At 41.5% G+C, this 26,994-nt stretch overlaps 1 long non-coding RNA gene across 1 annotated transcript; it reads left to right on the forward strand.

Moving 5' to 3' along the window:
- Positions 1 to 5,883: 5,883 nt before the first annotated feature.
- On the forward strand, positions 5,884 to 24,511 carry LOC122240567. The gene is made up of 3 exons (XR_006220347.1): positions 5,884 to 6,509; positions 20,587 to 20,695; positions 24,249 to 24,511. It is a non-coding gene; the product is annotated as an uncharacterized LOC122240567 (long non-coding RNA).
- Positions 24,512 to 26,994: the final 2,483 nt, after the last annotated feature.

Raw genomic sequence — 26,994 nt, forward strand, 5'->3', positions numbered from 1 at the left:
GCCCCTCCCTAACTCATGCTGTCTCTCAAAATAAATAAACTATAAAAACTAAAATTAAAATAAAATAAAATAACAGAATATATGTTCCTTATGTATGTATCCTGGAAAAAAATCGATTGGAGCCATAATCCAACCATAAAACACAAATCAAAATAAAGAATTCACAATGAAGAAGTATGGATCATAAGGAATTCAGAGGAGCAATAGATTATTTTGAAAATAGAATTGAGTCTAAATAATAGACTCACAATGTGTTACCTTTTCTTTAAAAATCACTACATAAATATAAAATTAGAAGTTGACACAGTAAATCTGGGAAGGAAAATCTCTAGTTCACAGTAAATAGTGGGAAATATGAAATAATAATAATGAAGGATGGAGTACAAATACATTACTTTCCTTATCTTTCAGGGTGAATATATAGAATCAAATCATCACAAGGCAGCTATGTTTTAAAAAGTAATAATTGTCTTATTACCAAAAAAGGATAAAAAATATATAAATATTTTCCAACGAAGGAGAGAGAAAGAAAGAAAACTCAGATTTTTTTAGCTAAGGATAGAAATACCTGTTGGCACAATACATGGATCTATTACAAACACCTAGAAATGTTTTATAAAATATAACCAAAAAAGAAAATGCATAGCTGAGCTCTCAATAAAGAGAGGAAAAGTCCCAGGTACCAGAAATGAGGAAAGAACTGAAAAAAAAAGAAAGAGCAGCGAGTGTGCGATGTGACCCCGAACTCACCTGGAGTATGCAATTGTCCTGGCACCCTGGAGGTTTGCTTTTAACATCTTTTCGGCAGGTGAAAGGGGAGTACTGGCTAGTCCAGGGAGAAAGAGTTAGAACTAAAATTTCTGTGCAAACCTTTGTTTCGTGTTAAAAACAAAATATGTGAACTAGAGAAACAAAGATCCACACACCTCACAATGACAACTGTTTGTCTCCATCGGAGCTCTGGGTGAAAGCATTTTGTTTTATTCTAAAACTTTGGCTTCATTTGAGTTTGTGGCCCAATTTTATCCCACCCAAGTTTTTTCTGAAGTTGACATAAAGATTGGTCCCTGGCTAATGAAGTTCTGAGGTGTATAGCAGGAAATTGCTCATTATTCTGGTTCCATAAAAAAAAATCTCAAAGAAAAGGAAATCTCACTAAAAATGAGCTCAAAAGACAAAAATATTTTCTAATATTACTATTACAAAATACTTGAGGAATTCACCCATAAGTATGTCCCAACAGTTATCACTAATGGGAGGATCATGAAACCAGTAATCAGAAAAACAACATAAAGCAATGAAGTTTAAAATCATTACGGACATGGAAGGGTGAATCGACACAGTGGGGAAAGAATGATAATAAAAGAAGAGTTCCTAAAGAACCAACAGAGCTGTGAGAAACAAATATATAGTCATTGATATCAAAATAATCAATGATGGGTCAAGTGGTAAGATAACACCTGGCTGAAGAGAGAATCAATGACCCAGAAAACCAATCTGAGACAACTATCCATTGAAAGATAAAGAGATAGAAAATATGAAAGCATGGCTAAAGACCTGTAGAAAAGAGGAAAATCCATCCTGTTATCTACTGCTGCACCCCAACACCCACTGGCTTAAAACAATAACATTTTATTATACCTAAAGATTTTGTAGGTTAGGAATTGAGACAGTACCTAGCTGGGTGATACTGATATATCACATATTATCAAATGTGATTTGGAAGGTTCAGTATGGTTTCACTCATGCCTTGCTCTTTGATGAGATTGTTGAAAGGATAAATTAAGCTGAGATTATCAACCTGAGTGCCCACACATGAACTCTCCATGGTAGTGATTTCAAGGTGCTCAGACTTCTTACATTAAAGCTCAGCATTCCCAGTGACACTGTTCTGACAGACCTGGATAGAAGCTGCATGTTTTTTAGAAGCTAGTGACAGAAATTCCAGGACATTGCTTCTGCTCTATTCTATTGATCAAACAAGTCCCTAAGTCTAGCATATATTTAAGGGGAGAGGAATCAGACTCCTTCTCTAAGAGAAACAATAAATAATGTGTGGCTATCATAACCTACCACAATCCAACATTTGTGTAACAGGAATTCCAGAAGAAGAGAATAGAAAGAATGGGGAAGAGGTAATATTTGAAAAGTGAATGTCTATAAACTTTTCAGAATTAATGAATGATTTGAAACCTTATTTAAAACTGACAACAAGTCCTGACCAGGATGAATAAAAATATATCCAACTCTGGGAGCACCTGGATGGCTCAGTAGGTTAAGCATCCAACTTCTGCTCAGGTCGTGATCTCACAGTTGGTAGGTTTGAGCCTGGCGTCAGGCTCTATGCCGACAGCTCAGAGCCTGGAGCCTGTCTCAGATTCTGTGTCTCCCTCTCTCTCTGCCCCTCCCCTGCTCATGCTCTGTGTCTGTCTCTCAAAAATAAATAAAAATGTTTTAAAAAATTAAAAAAAATACACCCAACTCTAGATACACTGTAATAAAACTATGCAACTCCAAAGCAAAGCCTTTGGAAAGAAATGTAACTTACAAAGAAATGATAATTAGGTTACAGTATATTTCTCATCAGCAAAAGTAGAGCCCTAAAGTTAACTAAATCTTCCAAGAGCCAGGGTAAAAACTTATCATTATTAAATTTTGTAACTGGCTAAACTATCACACAAATGTGAAGGTAAACTAGAAAGTGTTTACACACACTGACAATGTTTACCGCCCATAGACCCTTGTTGAAAAGAAAATCTATAAATGGTCCATTCCAGGAACAAACAAATGGATTCCAGAAGGAAGGAGTGAAATGCAAGAAAAAAAGGGGAGAAGGAAAATGGCAAACTGACACTGGCTATATAATACAAAATAATGACTGATCTACAAAGGGAACCACAAAGCGAGATCAAACTGAAATAATAGTAATAACATGAAAGACAACAGTGGCTACCAGAGTGGAAGCACACAAAGACCCTTGGTCTATTCAGGAGACGAGTAGCAATAGTAATTACCTTTATATAGCGTTAAGTCAAATACGTACTTTTTAAATGTTAAGACATCCACTATAGGGGCACCTGGGTGGCTCAGTAGGTTAAGCACCAGACTTCCGCTCAGGTCATGATCTCACAGTTCATGAGTTCGAGCCCACATCAAGCTCTGGGCTGACAACTCAGAGCCTGGAGCCTGCTTCAGATTCTGTGTCTCCCTTGCTCTTTGCCCCCACCCCCACCCCCGCTCATACTCTGTCTCTCTCGCTCAATATTAACAAAAAAAGAATTGAAAAATAAAGCATAAAATAAGATCATATAAATAAATGCAGTTATGTTCTTTGTCATAGTGAATATAAATAAACTCAGCAGTTAAAAGAAACTCACAGATTAGATAAAAATAAACAAAATGTTATTGAAAAGAAGAAAATAACAGTATATAAAATCATATACAAAAGAAATACTAACCAAAAGGAAAGCTACAACAATATGAGACAAAACAGACAGGGAGGTGGAAAGTATTATTGAAAGCAAGGTAGGTCATTTCATAACAATAAAAGGCACAATGCGCTAGGTAGAAAAACCGTGAATCTGTAGGGAACAAACAACATAACCTCAAATTGTACAAAACAAACTTGATAGATTCAATACAGCTTTCTCTCAAGAAGACAAAAAATTAGAAAATCCATGAACTGCACAACACAATTCAAAAGAAATATTCTTTTCAAGCTAACCTGATATCCCTCTAAAACTGGCATATTCTACTCCACAAAGCAAGTCACAACAAACCCCGCAAAAACCCTATTATAGACATTGTATTCTCTGATCACAAAGCAGGAAATCAGAAACCAGTAACAGAAAGATTAATAAAACCATTCCCATACTTAAGCATACTTTCAAATAATTAATAGGTCAAAAAGGTCATCTTGGTTAAATTTAGAAAATATTTAAGACAAAACTAATAATGAAGAGACAGCATATCAAATTGTGGGCTTTAGTAAAAGCAGGCACGTGTAGAGCCTTAAATGCATTTTTTAAAAATTTAAAAATTGGGCCACCTGGGTGGCTCAGTCAGTTAAGCATCCAACTTTAGCTCAGGTCATGATCTCACAGTTTGTGGGCTTGAGCCCCGCTTTGGGATCTGTGCTGACAGCTCACAGCCTGGAGCCTGCTTCAGATTCTGTGTCTCCCTCTGTCTCTGCCCCTCCCCCACTTGCATTCTGTCTCTCTCAAAAATAAACATTACAAAAATTATTTTTTAATTTAAAAATTGAAAATGAGTTAAGCATCCAACTCGAGATTCTGGGGAAATAAAGCCAGGTAAAGCGAAAGACTATTGAAATATATCAAAAACGGCATGATAAGGTAAGACAAATGGGAGATTAGTCCAAGGATCCTATTATCCAAAGAGCCCAGGTCTTCCCACTCAATCTCCAAAAGCAAAGTTGAACAAAGGCTTTTGTGCAGGTCGTTTGTTTAAAAATAAATCCCCAGGAGCAGGAGTGCAAAACTGAAGAAAGTAAAGCAGAGATGAGAAAGCCAGCACGAATGCACGTCATTGAATCGGACATTCCTGTGGACACTGAGTTTCATCACACCCAGAATTCTCCGATGAACCTCACAGAAGGTGCCTCGGCAGGGTCTGCCTGAAGGATGAATGGCGTTTCCCCATCTCCACTGTTGCCCAGGTACATTTTCAGGTTGCACGAGAATGAGTGGCAGGTGTCCTGCGGGGGGACCATGACCCCACATCAGACTTCAATTCACAGAAGAGTGCTCCCTTATTAATGAATTCTCCCCTCTTCGGGTGCAGATTCTACCTTGTCTGCTCCAGTGCTTTGAAGATCCACAACCGGATGTACGGCTTGGTTTCTGCCAGCAGGTACTGCAGTATATTTCACGTGTATTCTCTTTCCTCCAGGAATATAGACTATGTTTTCCTGCTTGTGCCATGCTGTGACTTGACCCTGGTAATTAGTCTGGAGGCAATGAGAGGAGAGACAGATCTTGAGGAGGAAAGACATGATAATAAGAAGTGTCTGTCTTTATTAAGGGCAAAGATCTAGGCAGGGTAAAGCTGATCTCCCTCATCAGGGTGGTGGGAAAACGGGGAGGGGATGGCTTGGGCCAGTCTGGAGAGTTTAGGAGAAACTGGGGCTTCAAGATTCTCCAGCTCCTCTACCCAAATGGCCCAATGACGGGTCTCAAAGCCCTCCCCTTTCCTCTTATAACCTTGGCGTGTGCTGTAGATTTAATCCTCTTTGTAACACTGCAACCCACAGAACTCAATCTTGAACCCGAATATTCTGCAGCCCCAAGTGATGATACTTTCTGTAAGTGCTGACACACGGGTCTTCCAGCTTCCAAAGCCTGCTTAGAGTTGATAGTCAGCTCAACTCGAGCCTGTCATTTTCTTATTTTAAGCTTCTTTTTTTTTTAACTTTTTTTTAACATTTATTCATCTTTGAGAGACAGAGAGAGACAGAGCACGAGCAGGGAAGGGGCAGAGAGAAAGGGAAACACAGAATCCGAAGCAGACTCCAGGCTCTGAGCTGTCAGCATAGAGCCCGATGCGGGGCTCAAACTCACGAACTGCGAGACCATGACCTGAGCCGAAGTTGGACACTCAACCGACTGAGCCACCCAGGTGCCCCAGCTTCTAAAGCATTAAGCAAAACCAGCCAATCTGATCCTTCCCATTACCATTGCCCCACACCGTTCAAAGGCCTTGCTTGTCTCCCAACTGAGCATTTTATTTTCACCTACACCTCACCCCAACTCACTTCAGTGAGAGTCTCAGTAATTATGATGTCAAGGGATATCACCATGCCAACTGCCACCAGCAACGGGGTCCTCATTGTGGTCTCACTGGTAAGCAGTTCAGTTCCAGAACTGTATCCTGAGATTCTGCTTTGTAGGGCTGATTATGAGACCAGCTTTTGACCTGCCCACCACTCACCCATCCCCAAGCGAAGCTGAGGCAAATGGTTGCAAGTAGAAACTGATTTGAGAAGTGATCCCCGGAAGTAGGACTGAGAGATGTGGGAACAATAAATCATTCCATTGGAGTCTGGAGCTCGGTCCCAGTAGGCACCTCCTAAGGAACCATGGAGAATGGAACCTCAGAATTTTTCATGTGACAGCCAGTCAGGAGGAAGATGTATCCCTCAGCTCGTGTCCCCATCTGTCAAGGGTTGTCTTCTGAGCTACAAACTCCTTCATGCTTTCAGGTTGCACGTGAGTGAGGACCCAGTGGGTTCTTGGAGAAATAGTATCAGAGAAGAAATGGTATCGGAGAAGCCCCAGAAAGGAAGCAGGAGATATACACAGCAACCGAAGTTTACACAAATATGGAAATCTCAGCAGTGGATACCAGATTTAAAACCCGATCATGTACAAAGGATCAGGAATTAAATTGTCATGAGAGGTGATACAAGCTAGCGGTCAAGAAGGAATTCACAAAGTAGACTACTTGGGTTTACAGGCAGACCTTCCCACTGGCCTGCTATAGAATCTGGGGTAAGAGATCTACGCTTTCTGTACCTCAATTTCCTCATATTTGAAATGAGGATACTAATAATAGTATCTTTCTCCTGATGCTTTTGTACGTAATAAATGAGATATTTTATACAAAGAGGATGCCAACATATAGACACCATATACATTTTGTTATTACATTCTTGACAGCAACAATGGCAGCTGAAAGTCAATGGAACAATAGCTTCAAACTTCTGAGGCAAAATTATTTCCAATCTAGAGTTTTTATACCAAGGAACAGAGTAGAAATTACCTAATCGCCCTTCAGTAGGAGAATGATGAATATTTTGTCACTTATTCATTCATTCAGCAATTAAAATGAATGGACAAGGCCACAGGCCAGAAATCTCAACAACTACCTTAAAAAGAGCCATTAGCACTTTATGCTTCCAACTATATGACATTCTGGAAAAAGAAAAACTATGGAGACATAAAAGGATCACTGATGGCCAGGGGTTGGGGGGTGGGGAGAAAGGCAGAGCACAAGGGGAATTTTTAGGGCAGCGACACTACTTGGTGTGATATCATTATGGCGGATCTGTGCCCCACCTTCGCCTAAACCCACAGAATGTACAAAACCAAGAGGGAACCCTAATGTTAACTATGGGCTCTGGGTGATAATGATGTGTCAATACAGATTCATCCCTTGTAACAAATGTTGATAATAGTGGAGGTTCTGTGCGTGCGGGGGTAGGGGGCCTTTTTGCTCAACTTTTCGCTCAACTTTGCTGCGAATCTAAAACAACAGTAAAAAATAAATTTTTTTAAGTCTTTTAAAAAAGGACCACTAGCATTTACTCTCATGATGCCAAGATAGTTTAACACGAGAAAATCTAATTTTATCCTATTACCTGATCGTTTCAGAAAAGCGCGATCATCCTAGCAAAATAAAAAGGCATTTAATAAACTTAAGCAACATTGTCTTAGATTTAAAAACTCTTTAGTAAAACAGGATTTGACAGTGGTTTCTTAAAAAGTGATAGAAAAATAATAAACATCTCAAATCAAAAGGCTTCTCGTGTTTCATTGATAAAAATTTGTCTATCAGGAATGAGACGAGCTCTCAATAAATATTTGTTACATGAAGTGTGTCCATGGTCCTGAGCAGGTTCTTGACAATGGCATTTGACTACTCAACACACTAAAAATAAGTTTCAAAACCTTAAATAAGCCCAAGTGGAACCATGTAAAAACACTCAACACTTTCATCCATAACTCAAGACCCAGTATAATCGCAAGTTGCCAATTGTTCTATTTCTTTTTTTTTTTAATGTTATTTAGAGAGGGAGAGAGTGAGCCTGAAGTATGGAGGGACAGAGAGATAGAATCCCAAGGAGGCTCCATGCTGTCAGCACAGAGTCAAACATGGGGATAAATCCCCTAACTGTGAGACTTCTCATGACCTGAGCCCGAATCAAGAATTGGGCGCTTAATTGACTGAGCCACCCAGGCATTCCCCAAATGTTCTATTTCCATATCTAAGACTCAACGTTAGGATTGATTCTACAGCTATCTCTAAAACTGGAGAAGAGAAAATAAGAAAATAAGCCTGATTTTCCGCTGGTAGCAATTAACCCAAATAATATTCCTCACTATTCATTTGTGTGATCGATTTGATCCCTACCTAAATGCAGATTTCATTATTATTTTTTTAATGTTTATTTATTTTTGAGAGGGAGAGAGAGACAGAGCATGAGCAGGGGAGGGGCAGAGAGAGAGGGAGACACACAGAATCCGAAGCAGGCTCCAGGCCCTGAGCTGTCAGCACAGAGCCCGACGGGGGGATCGAACCCATAAGCTGCGAGATCGTGACCTGAGCTGAAGTCAGACGCTTAACATACTAAGCCACCCAGGCGCTCCCTAAATGCAGATTTTATTTATTTTTTTTAACGTTTATTTATTTTTGAGACACAGAGAGACAGAGCATGAATGGGGGAGGGTCAGAGAGAGAGGGAGACACAGAATCTGAAACAGGCTCCAGGCTCTAAGCTGTCAGCACAGAGCCCGACGTGGGGCTTGAACTCATGGACCGTGAGATCATGACCTGAGCCGAAGTCAGACGCCCAACCAACTGAGCCACCCAGGCGCCCCTAAACGCAGATTTTAGATGCAGTAGAAAGTTGCGAGCTCTGTTAGCACAAGTAATTCACCTTTTGTTGTCACTGGCCATTCAGAATCCCTAAAGGCACCTTTCTTCCAGACGTATCTCTAGAACATGATCTCATAATTCAAAATTGAAGAAGAACATCTTAGAAATATTTTGGAATCAGGAATAAACTTTAGATCATTTTCTTCTTGTGTCCTTTCTAGCTCTTTTCTCCCAGACAAGGAGGAAGGTACCATACAATACACATGGGAAACAAGAGGTCACATTATTTTGTCACAATGCTTTGAGCTTGCAATCCTGTTGCCTCTGCCAGAAATTCTTTTGTTCCAGATATGTCCAGGGCTTATTCCCTCTTTCTTCAGTCTGACCAAATATTACCTTAATAAAATGAGAACTCCCCCTCAACCCTAGGTGCCCAAAATTTCTTACCTTGCTATACGTTTTCCATAGCCCTTATCAGCACCAAGTACATTATATATTTATTTGTACATTGTCAATCTCTCCCAGTTACAATGGAAGCTTTGTGAAGGCACAGATTTTTTGTCTATTTTGCTCTATCCCTGCATTCCTGGTGCCTGGAACACATAGAAGCTACAAAATAAATATTTGTTAAATATACAAATGCATGTAAATTTTAGAACGTTTAGTATACACAACCACTATTTTTCTGTAGCTAAGCTAAATACTGGTTTTCCTCTGGAAATTTGAATGGCCCTTAGAAATGCTGGGCACAATAACAGTAATAATACAAGAGCAAATATAAGAAGCTTTAGTCCCTAAACAATGCAGAATAAAGTATAATGAAAGACTAGGAAATTGTATTAGCTACAGACTGGAAAAGTCTAGCAAGTCGTTTCCCTATTAAAATATTTTTCCCACTGGGGTGCCTGGGTGGCTCAGTGAGTTGAGTGCCCACCTCTTGATTTCACTCCAGATCATAATCCCAGGGTCATGGGATCAAGCCCCACATTGGGCTCTGCACTGAGTGTGGAGCCTGCGTGAGATTCTCCCTCTCTCCCTCTCTCCCTCTCTCCCCCTCTCCCCCACTCATGCTCTCTCTCTATATCTCTAAAATAAAATATTTTTCCCATTAAAAATGTCAATTGGAAACACTTCTTTGGAAAAGGTGATACATACGTACAATTACAGAACTAAGATTCGAATAAATTACTCCCTGATTTTCCTATTCTGACACTCAAGAGTACTTTGTTGTAAGAGAAAGAGCGCGAGCTTCTCATTCAAAAAGATCTGGCGTGTATCCTGGTTCAGCCACTCACGGGGTGTGACCGTAAGCGTATTTAACCTCGTCAAGTTTCTTCATCTGCAAAGCAGGGGTAAAATGAATGTAATCTGGACTCAATTCTGCCTCCTGGTTTGTCTAAGTGAAGGACATCATGAGTCTGCAAGTTGCCCACACCTCCTGTTCCGCACCACTACCCCACATCTGCCCGATCAATAAGCCATTTCCGTTCTGTACCGTGAAGACATCTTGAATTCATTCGTTGCTCTCCATCCACACTACCATCTGCCACTTCCATGGCCCAGATCACCATCGCCGCTCTTCATCTGGGTTATTGCAACAATCTCTTAGCTGATTTTACAGCAGACAGTTTCCCCTCTACCATAACCAGTTCCCCTCCATTGCCCACACATCAGAAGGAAAGATCACTCTAAAACGCACACATGAGAAGGAGCAGCCGACGTTTCCCTCTTTTCCTGGCAGTCTAATATTCTAATCCCTCTTTCCACCTTTGTCCATGTTCTGGGAGAATTCCACATTTTCTGAATTGGGGCAGGAAAAAAGCCAATCTCGCACTATCAAAGTCTGTAGGAGTCAGACGTTCTATCTCATAACCCTCTGGCAGCTGAGTTATGGGCCTGTGATCCAGGTACGGCCAATCATCCACGAGGAGTCACTGGCTCTTCAGTGGTGTTCATCCATGGAGAGGTATAGATTACAAAGCCCTGGCAGGCTTGTTGTCCCTGTCACCTGGTCCCCTTTGATTCAGATCCATTTTCCAAGCTCTATTCTCCGGGCCTCCTGGTATTTCCAGAACTACCCAAGACGTTTCCTTCCCCTAAATTCCAGCCCTGCCCATGTCAACTACCTACGCTGGCAACCAAGAGCACCGCCTGGTACATCACGAAACACTCACCCCCTCCAACTCCTACAAGCCCTCCTACCACTTCCAGCGGCCTCGTGCTAACCCCCACCATCCTTAGACCTGCTTTTGGACTCGAGTACCGCTCACCTGTCTGGCTGCTGCTTCTCACTTTACACCCCAGCCACACGTCCCTTCCTGCCCTTGGGCTAGCAGGGTGTGTCCTCTCTTGCTTCTGGACATGCTTGCTTTTCTCTACCCAAAATCCTCCCCCCCTGCACATAAGCTTCCTTCCCTCCCTTTGCCAGAGGATTCTTCAACTAGCATGGAACACAGCTAGAGGCACAACCATACTGACGTCCTTAAGTTTCATGAAGAGACTGCTTTTGCGCTAGCTGCAGTTAAAGAACAAATTCCAGAGCAGGGCCCACTTTGTGTCATGAGCTCACTTTTCTCATAACACAGATGAGGTGTTGTGACTGTCTCACGGAGGTCAAGGGCCCACCTGTGTGGCCTGGAGGGAGAGTCTTTGTCCTCCCTCTGCCCCCCTGTGGTGTACTTTGCCTACAGAGATGACCCAATATCTAGCTATTTTATTTAGGAAAGAATTTCTTTTTTTTTAATTTGTTTTTTATTTTGAGAGAGAGAGAGACAGCGAGCGCAGGGGAGGAACAGAGAGAGAAGGAGACAGACAATCTCAAGCAGACTCTGCACTGCCAATGCAGAACCTGAAGCAGGGCTCGAACTCCTGAACCATGAGATCGTGACCTGAGCTGAAATCAAGAGTCGGCCGCTTAACTGACTGAGTCAGCCAGGGGCCCCTAGGAAAGAATTTCTGAGTTCTGATTGTGAGTGGGGGGGAGGTATAAAGGAGAGAGAATTGGAGGGAAGCAGTAGGCACTTCTGGAGAAAATAACAAAAATAGAGCTCTACAATGAGGACAAAGCTAAAGTTGAGTGTTTTGAATTGTCTGAAGGCAGTGGACACTCAGGGCTGGGAGGGAACTCTAGGAGGTGGGAAAAGAGCACCTGTTAAGTGACAGGAGAGGACAGAAGTTGCAGGTGTTTTATAAATCTGCCTAGGCTTCTTGGTGGCAGTCATCGCCATTTATGGATGGAAAAGCGTCCCAGTGCGTTAAGTGACAAGGAGAAGTAAGATGAACTTGAGATTTAAAGTCAGGCAGACATGAATTCTCAGTCCTGGCACCTTCAGGTTCAGTCAACTTAAACTCTCTGAGACTCAATTTCCTCATTTGAAAAATTAGAATAAAATACCGTTCTCAGTATTAAATGTCCAAAGCAAGATGAAGACCCATGTGTATAGTATGGTCCCATTTGTCTTTTTTAGCACAGGTGGTATAGTCATCAAATATCACTATATCTGCATGAAGTGGAAAGAGTAGTTACTTCTGGGAAGGAAGAGGAGTGAGACATTCCATTATAGTATATTCCTTTGTCTTGTTTGATTTAAATACGAGGTATGAATTGTATCTCTTCTCATTAATTAATTACACAAAAATATCTATTTTACAAAGTTGTCGCCAAGAAAACCCACCCTACATGGGTTCCCTTCCCCTTTGCAAGAGTTCATATATCACGCATCTGGATTAGCATATGACATCTGGAGACCTTCTAGTGTAAACCGCGTTGGTCACTGTGAAGGAGCCCACACATGTACTTTAGTCTGAGTGTGTGTGTGTGTGTGTGTGTGTGTGTGCGTGTGTGTAAATCTTCCATGTATATAGTAAATGGGCATCAGACAACTTGAACCCATATCCTATTGAGACTCACTAAGTCATCTTCAAGAAAACTTACGAAGTTTGAAGGCTCTTAGATCATACCTCAATCTATAACAGTTCAATTTTTAATAGGGGGAAAATAAACATTAAATATTGAAAAAGCAATTTGGACACTTTCCAATTCTGAACATTGATATACAAGGTGAAGGTGGTCCAATCTGAGCTAATAATTCTGAAAACTGGGGGAAATGTTTTGGTACTTGTAGAATAACCCTCATTTCTACCCATCGGGAAACCACTGTCTGTGACAGGTCCTCTAACTCACTGACCATCACCTGCTAAGGTCTGCCCGTAATTCTGCACCCTTGGCTCCCATGAGCCATTTCACCAACCGAGTCTCTAAATCAACAGCATATTCGCCCACCTGTTCATTTTTCCACTCTATGAATGGAAAAATGGAACACAGGGCCAAAAGCAAGAGTCTTTTGAAATGAACAATCTATTAACCCAGAATAAGTAGTAATAGGCAGAAGCCACTGTGACTTACCAGTCTGCATTGGATATTCATTAGAAGCAAACACATAAAATATATTGTGAATCTAAATATATAACTCATGCTGTGTAAAGGTATTCCAAAGTACCAGAGGCCCAGGTACCTATCAAGTATTCATGTGGTTCTTCTAAATACATGTTTTATTTACCATAAAATATATAAAATATTTACTTTTTTTTTCTAAAAAGATCCTGTGAATTATTCAAATCCCAAAGAAAGATCATTTCACCATTTCTTTCCATGGGTAAAACAGGTTTCTTGGATCAGTAGCAATTTTTTTAAAAAAGCAATCCTGACATCCCAGGAAAGCACAATTCGGGAAAATCAAACACTCACACAGGAGACTTAATTGGTTCAAAAGCCAACGTGAAAAATTGGATGTCTGTATGGAAAAAATCAAAAGTAGTCATGGGGATTAACAAATAGCACTATCATGATTAGAGAATAGTACAGAAATTAAATATCATTCTTCCATACCTTATTAAAGCAGGAGATGAAAAACTAAGGTTTGGGGCGTTTTTTTAAATCTAGAGTCACCTGAACAGCAATGGAATTTCAAGTTAAGCCAAAACTATTTTGACAATTAAGCAAATCCTTGATGAATACAATACTCCATTTCAGACCCCTTATTTTTTTTGTTATTATCTTTTCCATCCTGTTATAAACAGACATGTAAACAGCATTTCCCCAGAAGAACAATTGGTAAGGAGACACCTGCTTATTATTTTACCTTGGAGTCGCCGTTCCTTAAGAGAACATTTTCTTAATCTCTTAAATTCAATGAATTGCTTAGCCTGGCTCCATGCCAAACACATGGATCCCTGCACAGTTCCAACTCACATATGTTATAAACTCAATTCTTATTCTCTTAGAGTCTACATGATGTGTCAATGGTAATTTCCCTTTTAAGTTAGGAGATAGCCATATGTTTACCCATCTTAATTAATTTTCCCTTGGAAAATGTTCCTTTAATGATGTGTTTCATATTTGAATGAGTCCCATTTCCCACCTGTGTTCAAAGGCACCTGATTCTAATGGGTTGATTCTCGAGGTTAAAAAAAGGATACTTTGATAACGACCTTACATGTTTGATGTAACCTGTTGTTTTATCACCTCATTACTCCATTAAGACTTTTCAATGTTATTGAACATCTTGTGGATATGTAGCTAAAATATAAATGTAACCAGATTTGTATTATAGCCAAAATTATAGAGCCAAGACAACTTGGCCTTTTCCTCGCGCTTTCTTCGAGGGGCTTTCGTGAACAACGCTGAGCCTGTCTCGGCCAATCATCTTCACTGTCTTTCTTCCACGGGCACCTTTTTTTCTCTTTAAGTTTTCCTCTGTGTATCACTTTGCCTCAGTTAGGTTTCCAGCACGCACAGAAAATAAAAGTTTGAAGGAGTCATTCAAATCATCTGAGCCGATAGCATGTTTCGTGTCTGGATCGCTGGAGGAAGGCCAGCAGGGCCAGAATTTTCTTTCCTGCCTTATCCAAACAACAGCCTAATTACCCTTTCTATTCCAGCTGTGAAAGCCCAGCCAGTGGGAAGCTAACAGATTTTTCCCTAGTCCCAAAGCAAGTGATTAGCCGCTGAGGACCCAGGAACCTCCACCATCTCCGTGGGTGCCATCAAATATTGCCCCCTGTGCAGCTGAGCTGGACCATATTTCTCCACCCATCTTCCTGAGAACAGCTGTAGGCTGTTGAAGTTACTGGTCACATTCTACTTTAGACTGACTGACTGTGCCCTAATTATTTTAAATCTGTTCCAGAAAATAGTACATACGTACAACAGTAAATACGTACAATAGTTAATACTACTAAATACAGAAAATAATACCATTTACAAGTAGTAAATACGTACAATAACGTGAGTACTAACATTAGGGCTTTCCCTCGAGTGAAAATACCTTAAAAATTAAAAGGCTTTCAGTCAGAATTTTGTTTTAGGTGGGTATAAATTATAGGAATTTGTCGGCGATAGAGAGAGAACCAGCTAGGAATGGGCCAGCGTCTCTCAGAAATGTTTAGGTGTTTAAGTAAAAGCAAGGACAGCTAGAGAACTAAAATGTAATACAAGAGATTGCAAAAAATCTAAAATTACCGACCAAGGATGAGTTGCCATTTTAAGAACACACCTTTTTATAGAATCGGTCACCAAGCTTGAGCGGAACTGAACAGATGGGTATCAGCCAACACAGGTAAGAAAGTTTCCTCGTCTGTGAAACAACATGGCACAACAGACACCCGAAGGAAGGAAAATTCCTCTGGCTTTTTTTTCTCATCAGCTATTTTTTAGCAAAGCACATTCTCCGAATTTGTAATGTTTCAGTACAGGTATTGGAATAAAATGACTTAATTTGAGCCCCACACATAAGTAACTGGTCACTCTTTCATACCTTTTCCCCCCAGGAATAACCAATTAACTGTATACATCCTTTTTTTTTTGCATTTCTAGGTATTTAAGAAATTTAAAATTTCCCATTTTTTTCCTAGTTCCTTTTTTAAATTTTTAATGTTTATTTATTTTTGAGAGAGAGAGAGAGAGAGAGAGAGAGAGAGAGAGAGAGAGAGAATGAGTGGGGGAGGGGCAGAAAGAGAGGGAGACACAGAATCTGAAGCAGGCTCCAGGCTCTGAGCCGTCCACACAGAACCTGACCCGAGGCTCGAACCCACGAACCGTGAGATCATGACCTGAGCCTAAATTGGATGCTTAACCAGCTGAGCCACCCAGGTGCCCCTCCTATTTCCTTTTTACTGGTCTTTTTTAGTTAAGGAAATATACAAAGCTCAAGAGTTTTTCTGTTCGTAAGTCCAAGCTCCCTGAGGACAGGGGTGCTGCCTACCTTGCCCACCCTCTAACCTTGGCATTCAGAACGACACTATTCCTTGAGCAGGTGTTGTCAAGAGTTTGCAGCATAAACGAAAAACTCACGGAAGGAATGGAAAAATCACTTGCGCAATATGCATCATCATGATGTCTTACAAATATAAATAAATTCCATGCTACCTGGAGCTTTTAGGAAATATAAGCGGCTTCTTGAATTTGAAAATGACAGATCTGTGGAACTCACTCCAGCAGCAAACAGAGCAGAAGACTTTCTTCTGAGACCACTGGCAGGCCAGACTAAAATGTCATGTTTACTGGGGAAAAGAGACGAGTTCTATTTTAGAAGTGGCGACACCCAACACCAGCTGCGTTCTTTCAGGAACAGGAAAGCCGGAAAGTATAAAATAAAAACTTGTGGACGAAGAGCCACAGTTAGAAGGAGTGGACGTGCCTTTGAATGCACAACCTCCCACACCTTAGGACAGAGTGGTTAGCAGGCTCTCTTATCATCAAGCGTTGCCTTCACGATGGCTCTGGTTATGCTCCCTTATCCTAAAACCAAAGCGAATCATACCATTAGCAGTTGAAGGCTCTGTTCATGCCACGTGTATGTTAATGTGTCCCCGGTTTGGGGGGTGGAAGAAAGGATGAAAACCACTGAAAAAATGTGGGCGTTTTCTCCCTAAATTTCAATCCTCAGTCCCTTCCTCTCTGCTCTGCTCCTCGGGGAACGCGTCCACGTGCTTGGATTGGCTCCATCGCTCCGTAATTGGATGGCTTCTACATTTGCCCTCCAACTGCGTCCTCCCTGGTACACAGAAAACTCCTATTTCTGGAAGGCTGCCCAGTACCTCCACTTGGATTGGCCACAACTTTTATCTGTTCCTCCTCCCAGACCGCGTCTTCCTCATGGCCTCCCTAGTCCCTGCAAGGATACTATCAAGCCCTGCCATGCCACTCAGGCTAGATTTCCCAAATTCATCTCTGCCCCACCCCCTTCCCTCCCCTTCAATCCACTCCAAAGGTCACCGCTTTCCCCTGTTATAGCATCGGATCTGCTCCCTTGACATCAAGTTCGTCGTCTTCTGGTCTATCCTACATGCCACTACCGAAATAATTTTCCTTAAACTTGCCACACTGCTGTTTCAAAATCTAATATTCAGTGTCCTTCAATCGCCTCTCCGTTGAGATGAAATTCCGTGATCAACTCTTCTCCCCTGTTATTATCAGCACCGAGACAGCAGGGTTCAATATCCTGGGTTTGTTACTATCGGTGTGATCTCAGCCTTCCTATCTCCATGCCTCAGTTTCTTCACCTGAAAAACGTCCTCTTGGGGTTGTGTCAAGATGAAATGCATTAATGTACACTAGGAAGTTAGAACGGTGGCAAGTACTTAGTATGTGTTTTATCGGTATTTCTTGTTATGACTGATCTCGTCTAACACATGGACATTCTCACCATTTCCCACACGTGTCTTCATGGTTATCATTCCTGATCTGTTCACCTTGTTCCCTCTGCCTTGAGTGACCTTTTCTGCACCTGAAATCCACCCACTTTTCAAAATCCACCTCAAATACCAAGTGTTCCCTTGAAACTTTCACTTAAAAGATTTCTTTTTCTGAACTTGAGGTAATAGATCTACCCCATCTTTATTCACAATAAGTGAAATAATACAGATTTTTGTATTTTTAAAATCTCTGTATAAAACGCTATCTTATAGAGCCATTATTGCAGCCACCTTCCAAATATTTTTTGTTATGGTGTTTTATTCCCTTTGTTTGTAAGTGACTTTGAATTTGAAATCGCTCTCAATGGCAAAACCAGAAACAAAAACACGGCTTTAGAAAGAAAGAAATTAGAGCTTTCTAAAAAACACAATATTCTAGGCTTTAGGAAGCTTTTTAAGAGAAAAGAGAGTAAATCTTTTTTGAAAGCATTTCTGAGGAATCTGAAGAAACAGACGTAGCCTTATGCCAGTGTTGTGCCATTTGCTAGTATTACAGATGATTTTAAAATTTGAATGACTCTTTGTTTCCCTTCAGCTTCCTTTTTTCCCCCTGTCCTTGATGCATTGGGAGGCTTTAAAGGTTGGCCTCTCATGGAGACAGATCACACCTGGGGAAATTCGTAGAGGTGCAGCCAATTAATTGTGGAGTCAGACACTCCCCAGGGTAGTGACCGTGCGTTCCCACTACCCACTCGACTTTAGGCTTCTTCTCACATGATAGATCGTTGTTTTTAATGAGCGAAAAGCGCCCCCGTGAGGTTTGGATCTGACCTTGAGTTTGTTTGGTTTTTTTAATCTAAAGATGATGCACTTTCCTATGGAAAATCTGGCGGCACTCCGAAAACCACGCTCTCCCCGGCGCCCCCTTCTCTCCCCTTTGAGGTCCTTATTGGTAGCAGATCCCCCCCAGGTGGTCCCTTCGCTCACCCACCTGCTTCCAGTCAATGGCCACACACCATCTTCCACCTGTCCTCACTGGAATGTTCCATGCTCTATGCTTCCTCGGGGCAGGATCCCTTGGTGGACCCATCCATTCCAATGTCTTCCTGAGAGAACCAAAAGAATGACTTCCACAGTGGTCTGTGTTGGGCCCCTCCCTCCTCTCAACAGCTGATTCCCTTGGTTTCTCTCTCCCACTCTCATCCGTCCCAACCCTCTCCCCTAGGCTTTTTAGTATCTTTGACAAAGATTCTCTTATCTGTGTTTATTCTTACAAAATGTATAGTTTGGATTTGTGGGCATTTCTTAAAGCCTCACAGAAATGGTACTGGGCCACCTTCATTCCTCAGCACCGCGTCTTTAAGACATCCACGTTGTTGTATGTGTGGTCAGTGCATTGCTTCTGGCTACTGCCTGTATTCTATCTAATGTTCCACTTAGAATTTTACATCTATGTTCTTCCTCAGTGTAGACAACCAGATGGCCTCCAGTTCCCACAAACAGTGCTATGATGAACACCCAGGTTCCACTGTGGACCCGGGTGCGAATTCCTTCGAGAAATTCCAAAGAAGAGAATTCCCAGAATCTACGATATGCACATACTTACTTTGATCATTTTCTGCCAGGATACCCTTTGGGATGGCTACCCCAATCTGAGGGTACCTCATACCCTCATGTGGCAACTCTGCATCCCCCTCATTCTGCCAGGCTAACGTGTGTGAGGAGACATTTCACTGTAATTTTAAATTACATTTCTAATGAATAATGTATTTGGGTAACTCTTCGGGGCTGGTTAACCTCTGGGGTTTTCCCTTCTGTAAGTTGGCTATTCATATTCTTAGCCCATTTTTTAATGTTAGGTTTCCTACTTGCTTCTGGTTACTTTGCAGACAGTCCCCATTCCTTATCTGGTAGGTTTCAGTCCTTTGTCCGTTTTAGGCACTGTCAGATAATCTCCCATATTTGTCGCTTCTGACCTTGTCCATGGAATCTTTTATTGAATGGAATCCTTGGTTTTGCTTTATGGCATGTGCTTGTGAAGGTGTAGGAAATCCCTTTGACCCCGATATGAGAAGTTTCTGACATTGTCTTCTATGAAATTTTAATGCATATTTTCCACATTCAAGTCTTGAATTCATCTGGAGTCCACCTTTGCAGATGATATAAGATATTATGTTCATTTTTCTTATATGGGGAGCCCATTTTCCCAACATCATCTATTAGCATGCAGCTTCCCCATTAATTTGAGTGCCATCTTTATGATATATTAAGTCACTGAATTGTCTATTCTATTCCAATGTATATTTGTTCTTACGCTAGTGTCATTGTTTTTACATTAATGTGGCTTTGTAGTATATCTTAATACGTATCTTGGAGGACAAGAACCCTCTCTTTTCATTTTTCTAAAGACTGATTTAGCCATTCTTGGATGTTTATTCTTTCACATACATTTTATAGCACATCCAACCAGGATTTTGAAATTTCCCTTGAAAATGTAGATTAAATCATGAAAAACTGACATCTTTATATTAACATTCATCCAAAGACAATGAAAATTAATTATTTGAATTCACTTTTGCATCCTTTATTTAGCATAAAATTTTTCTCCAAAAGTGTTTGTATTCTTTGTTAATTCCTAAATGCTTTTACATGCTATTGGAATTATGAATCATATCTCATATTTTCCTGACAATACATACAATTATTTTTTTAACGTTTCATTTATTTTTGAGAGAGAGCACGAGCAGGGGAGGGGCAGAGAGAGGGGGACAGAGGATCCAAAGTGGGCTCTGTGCTGATAGCAGCCAGCCCTGATGTAGGGCTAGAACTTAAGAACTTCAAGATCATGACCTGAGCCAAAGTCGGATGCTCAACCAACTGAGCCATCCAGGTTCCCCAATACAATTATTTTTTTTTAATCATTGATTTTGGTAAGTCTAGATTAAGTCTAGACTAGTAAGTCTAGTCTAGATTTTGTATATCTAGCAATCTTCCTAAACTCCCTTAATTGTTCTAGTAGCTTGTATATTAATTCTGTGTTTTTTTCTGGGTAAATTATATCATCTGCAATAATGACAGTTCCATCTCTTTCTTGACCAAACATTGTATGTAATTTCCTTCCTTTTCTTCCAGCATTCACTAGAATTATCATAGCCAGTATTAGTGCTCATAGACACTCTTATCTTTCCCCTACCTAAAAGGGATTTTTTTTTAGTGTGGAATATACAATGGTGGCAAACATTTTCCACTTTCCCCCCATTTCCCATTATGTTACAGAACCTCTGAATTTTTGGCTGGACTCACAACCGACCAGAATCAAGACTACCTTCCCCAACCTCTCTTGCAGTTACATATGACCTCGTGGCTAAGTTCTGATCGATGGGATGTGAGTAGACGTGATATATTCATCTTTTGGTTGTAACTTTACAAAAAGAAATGGAAGGGTGCCTGGGTAGCTCAATTGGTTAAGCATTCGGCTTTTGATTTCAGCTCAGGTCATGATCTCGAAGTTCACGGGATCAAGCTCTGAGTTGGGCTACTCACTGACAGCGTGGAGCCTGCTTGGGATTCTCTCTCTCCCTCTCTCTATCTCTCCCCTGATCGTGCTGTCTCTCTCTCTCTCAAAATAAATAAGCATTTAAAAAAATAAAAATAGGGGTGCCTGGGTAGCTCTGTTGGTTAAGCATCGGACTCTTGGTTTCAGCTCAGGTCATAACCTCATGGTTCGTGAGACTGAGCCCCATATCGGGCTCTGCACTGACAATGCAGAGCCTGCTTGAGATTCTCTCTTGCCCTCTCTCTCTATGCCCCTCCCCTACTTGTGCTGTCTCTGTCTCAAGATAAACAAATGTTAAAAATTAAATAAAATTAGAATTAGAGTTACATTTAAAAGGAAATGGCATGGCTCTCCTTTCCTCATTCCTGGTGGCTGAAATATGCATATAATGTGATAGGTAGAGTAGCCACCATGGATCATTGATGACACCAGCCCCCTAGGGATGTCACACCTACATGATAGAGGGAGCCTGGGCCCCCCAAACCATGACATTGCCCTGTCGGTCCTGAACTGTTATACAAACAACACACTTGGAATAAACACTTAAACTTTTATTTACACCCTATGTATAAATGCTGATAGGGCTGGATTTAAGTCTTAGCACAAAGTTCATCTCTTTTCAATTCTGTAAAAATACCAAGCCACCGTCGTCTTGTATCCAGTGCTGTTTTGAAAGTTTGATTTTTGTTTCTCTGTAGGTCATCGTCTATCTCTAGAAATTTTCATAATTCGCTCTTTCTCCTTGAAGTTCTTAACATTTAGTATCGCCTCCTGGTATGTGGGTTTTGTTGTTTGCTTTTTTTTTTAATAAAATATTTTTTAACGTTTATTTATTTTTGGAGCGAGAGAAAGAGACAGAGTGTGAGTGGGGGAGGGGTAGAGAGAGAGGGAGACACAGAATCTGAAGCAGGTTCCAAGCTCTGAGCTGTCAGCACCTAGCCTGACGCGGGGCTCAAGCTCACGAACCGCGAGATCATGACCTGAGCCAAAGTCAGACACTTAACCGGCTGAGCCACCCAGGCTCCTCATCTGGTTTGCTTTTTAACAGCTATGACATACCTGGCATTTTATGAGGCACCTGTTCTGGTCAGAGATTCACCTCTACACTCCTGAAAAGAGTAGGTATTATGAATAGATAGTTCCCCTCTGTTGCAATCTACTAGCCCTAGGGGTTTAGAGACACAGAAGTGAACACATTGCCAGAGTGTGGCTGGTCATACCTCGTTTATTTTTATAAACTCGTCAGTCCTTTAAGTCTTCTGTTCTGCCTTAATATTAGCCCAAGGGCCCTGGCATCAGAGATGTGGGCCGTAACGGTTGATTTCTGTAATGAAGGGTCCATCAACTATTGACTCAAGACCTTGTAAGGAAGAAGCAAGGACAGAACATAGACACTCGTCTGCATCCTATTGTCTCACTGCACCTGCACTGTTCTCAAACTACTCCTCTTCCCTCCAACCTGCCCTTCATTTGCCCCCCACACAAACACAGTTCACCATACTGTCACTCTCCCGAGGAGGTTCCTGCCTTTTTTGTTAATTTCTCAAATCCATGCTTTCCTCTCACTTCTAGTTTCTCTAAGGTTGATTTGACGAGAGGAAGCCAGCAACCTATCCTAGTTTGCCATCCCTACGGGAAGCCAAATCAGATACAGGAATTTTTTAATGGTCTTATGGAGATACTGGCACATTAATAATAAATAATAAAACTTTTGGACCTGCAAGGAAGAAAAGATGCCTTTGCGAGAGGCTGGAGAGGAATAAAAAATCAAGACAAATTAAGACAAACAGGACCTTGCTGGACCACCTATAGGCGGTCCACTCGGTAGGCAGCTACAAATTACTCAAACCATCAGTGAGGTCATCTCTGGGGAAAGGCATGACCAGAGTAGGGACACAATAGGAATTCCCCCAGAAAATCCCCTACTGAGGCACCCCTTAACTGATTGGAATGGTGAATAGGATTCAGGTAAGAAGAGGGATCAAATAAAGCTTTCTTTCCCATTACTGATCAGTATATCCTAGAAACACATTGCAAATGCAACACAACTGAAATGAGTGTGCTGGGTATCCTCAGTTTTTCTTTTCTGAAATTTGCATGGGCCGTTCATTATCTAACCGGAGACTTGCCCTAGCGACTTTAGGGAGGTCGTCATTCTGACGTGTCATAGTCAAAGGACTACGAATGCCAGTGTATTTGGCGCTGCTGAGTCGATGTGACTTTACTGAAGCCCAAAGACCATTGGAAATCACAGCCTCTGGGCATTGTCTTAGCCCAGTGCCCCAAAGAAATCCCAGGACTGTAATTAAACTGATGGGTGTCAGGAGAGAGAGTAAAAGTTCTAAAGACTTGCATGTGAATTTTGATGAGTCTGAGTTTTTTCTCCTACCTTTTCTAGAAAAAAAGTAGGGATGTCTGGTCTTTTAAAATAAGCATTAGAGGATCCCAAACACAAACCTCAGAAGGGCCATTCTAAAGAGCAAAACAGGGAAAATATCATCAGAAGATACTACTGTTGGCAATTGAACTGGATTGATCCCGAAATAATACTGTCACACGCTACCTTAATAAAGGTATTGGCGTCTCAGACTTCATTCTATCACATCATCCACCCCTAGAGACAGCCGTGCCCGTTAGTATTAATTAAATGTGAATGTTAAAATATAGAAAGATTTATAACTTCCTCGGCCTGTCAGGTATGCTGTAGCCGAAATGCATCAAGGAGGATGAATGACCCAGTCTACCAAATGTGAATTACGATCCACTTCCCCAAATTGACCAGAGCATTTTAAAAGTATTTCGGGGAATTTGCCAAACAAGCCCTTTCCATCCTGTCTCCTCATCCCCATTCTACCCACTCCAACTATCATAAAAGAAATGTATCTACACGAAGCAGTGTATAAAATTGGGGCCCAGGCTCTAAAAGGGGAAAAAGTGGGTAGAAAGATCTAGTGATCAAGTGCCAAGTCGCACAGTTGCGAAGGAAAACGGCGTGGGCTAGAATCCCCCCTACTTGGACCGCGGCCAAACAGAACTATATACTTCACATAATCTACCAGTACAGATTTAAGGTGGGTCAGAAACAAAATTCTCGTCTTATTTTACACTCGGGGTTAGATGCCAGAACGAATGGATGTCAAAACATCTCTGAAATTTCACAACAGAAAATAGACCACAAACGTGATACTGACAGTCACTGCTCATCATGACACTTCATGCTGCTTTCAAAGCCAACGTTTTTCAAAACCTAACCAATTTACCCACATTATGATTTGTGGGAACTCACGTGAGGTTCTGAAACCCTGATTTTTATATATTCAATGTACTTATCTGGTCAGAGTGTCTATGTTAACATGACTTTATCATCCCTTCTTCTTTACAGCTTTATAGCATGACATTACAATTCTAGGACACTCTTCCCCGGGAATAACTCGATTGATCAGTACAGGAGCTTCCCCAAAGATCCACAAAGCCTTCCCTACAAAGCATCGACAGTGGGTTTACGCTTCCCTTCCCTCTTCAAACGTCTTGCCTCAAATTTCTTGCTTTGTCATTTCCTCTAAATCCTCAAGTATTAGATCATGACCCTTACCGAATACTGACCAAGCCTCTGCTTTGAAAGCCCCACCTTAGACAAAGTTTCAAATTCTTCATGGAATCCAACTTGCCTTTCTCCTCTGAGACCCTGTAAAAACTGTGGAGGTGCTGTCCCCCCTTATTACAGTAAGCAGTAAACTCCGTCTTGTGCACAGCTTGTGTGGGTAATATTTGGGAAGAAGTTGACAGCAGATAATGTAGGATAGCTGCACGTTCATTAAATGCACTTGGAACTTGTGGAGAGAAGGATAATATAAATGACAAATTATTTTTCACCTTAGTAAAGGCTCATCTGGAAGAAAAGCTGACAGACGGAACTTTAAATTGTTGTAAATAGTGAAGGGGTGGGTCTTGTCCTATATACAGTTCTGTATACCCTATATAAAGTAGTGAGCCTCTCCTACCCCCCCCACACCTTCTATCCGCCCCCCCCCCACCCCGCCATCATATCGCCTGTCTTTTTTGCAGGAAGACATAGAGGGTAGGGATCAGCATTCATCTGACATACTAAACACGTATGTTCAAAGTTGCTTATTTGTTTATTGTCTGTCTCTACACACAGTTCCAACTCAAATGTAAGCTTTGTGATGTATTCCCAGCACTTAGAACAGTACCAGACTTACAGTAGATATTTCAGGAAGGAAGCAATGAAGAACCAGAAAGGAGAGGGGGAAGGAAGGAAGGAAAGAAAGCAATACAGGGCTACATTAAACGAGGCTGCTTAATCCAGCGGCAAGTGCCCGGATTTGGAAATGAGAACAGAACGCGAATTCTTTCATCAGCTTACTATTTCTATGAACTTGAACAAAATACCACAATGTTGTGAGCCCCTAGTCTCTAGTCTATACCAGGGAGATAATAATGTCTATTTTACACAGCTGTAAGAACAGCAAATGTAGAAAATATGTGTTAGTATGGTGTCTCACAAGCAGTAAACCATTAGTAAGTACAAGACGGGCATGGAAAGAGAAGACACTCAGTAGGAAAGAATGATGGCTAAGCTCTGCACTCTAATAGATGGGGAGCATTTGCCCGTTGATTTTAGTGGGAAATGGAGTTTGGGTTGAAAAACACATCGTAAGGAGCCTCTGAGCCTCTCGGGTTTAGAAATCAGGGCACCTTTGGCAAGTCACAAAGAGAGGAATTAGCACATGGGTGCCCCAGGGATTCTGCATGATGAAGTGCCAATGCTGGGGGATGGAGACTTCCTGGTGGGACCACAGGAGAGAGGAGGGCAGGGTCCTGGGTGGCAGCCGAGGGCAGAAACGGGGAGTGTGCTCTAGAGCAAGGAGCTGGAGGCAGGCCTTGCAGAGAAGGGTAGCCGGAGGCAAATTCCCTGGGGCAGGGACAGCCCAGGGGCCTTCAGATCAATGCCAGCCATGATTCGGGTTTCAGTGTTCTGTGCTCTGGTGCTATCCAACCGTCCAGTATGGTCGGCTGCTGGGAACATTTGTCTTATGTTCCTGGCATCCTGGTGGATTTAGGTAGAAGCAGCGAGCAGGTGCCACTTTCTGGGATCATCCAGCTTTAGATTCTAGCGTGGCTGCGGTCATATATTAAAGTGAGAGCGGGCGTCTCCGTGAATACTGACTCAGGAGCAGGTGCGTGCAAACCCCACTCCCCGGGGGGACCCTGGAAGGCAGCGGAACAGAGCCTTCGGCCCTGCAGCTCCTATGATCTGGAAGGAAGATGTGAGAGAGGAAGAGAGGTTCAAGGGACCCCAGCAGGGCCCGACTAGGGTGAAGCAAGGGAGACATGCCTCAGTGGTAAAATATTGGGGCTCTCTGGAACACTCCATACTCTAGAGAAATAATATTTTCATGCATTAGGTTAATAAGCCAACATAATGCAAAAATATCCCTCATGAGCAAATACCAAATTTTTAAGTAAAGACAGGATCATTAAGACTCTTTTTTCCTTTTTTAAATTGTTTATTTATTTTTGAGAGAGAGAGAGAGAGAGTGCAGGTGGGGTAGGGGTAGAGAGAGGGGGAGAGGATCCAAAATGAGCCTGATGTGGGGCTTGAACTCTTGACCATGAGATCATGACCTGAGCCAAAATCAGACACTCAAGTGACAGGCGCCCCAAGACTGATTTTCCCTTTTGCCTCACCCTTCAGTAAGGCTCAGCATGGACCTGTTACTGATTCTGACTTTATTAAAATACTGATATTTTGGTCTTCGTGGATATTTTTATATTGCTTCTGATGTGTTTTGTGTTAAAATAGTGGATTAGCATTTAGTGGAGAGAAATAAATAGAATATATATAATATATATAAATGTACATATACGATTATATGTAATATATATATACATATATATTCACTCAGTCTACCAGTTCAGGGCTAATCTCTTCCAGACACACCCTCATAGAAATACCTAGAAATAACACTAGGTATCTGAGAATCTGTGGCCCAGTCAAGTTAACACATAAAATGAACCATCACAAACATTATTTATCTCAATTACTAAGCTTCTTTGGTACTCCCTAAGTTTTGGACAGGGCTAAGCTTTGGACCACCCAAAGCCCA

This window comes from Panthera tigris, chromosome B4, assembly GCF_018350195.1.
Source record: "Panthera tigris isolate Pti1 chromosome B4, P.tigris_Pti1_mat1.1, whole genome shotgun sequence".
Taxonomy (NCBI): Eukaryota; Metazoa; Chordata; class Mammalia; order Carnivora; family Felidae; genus Panthera; species Panthera tigris.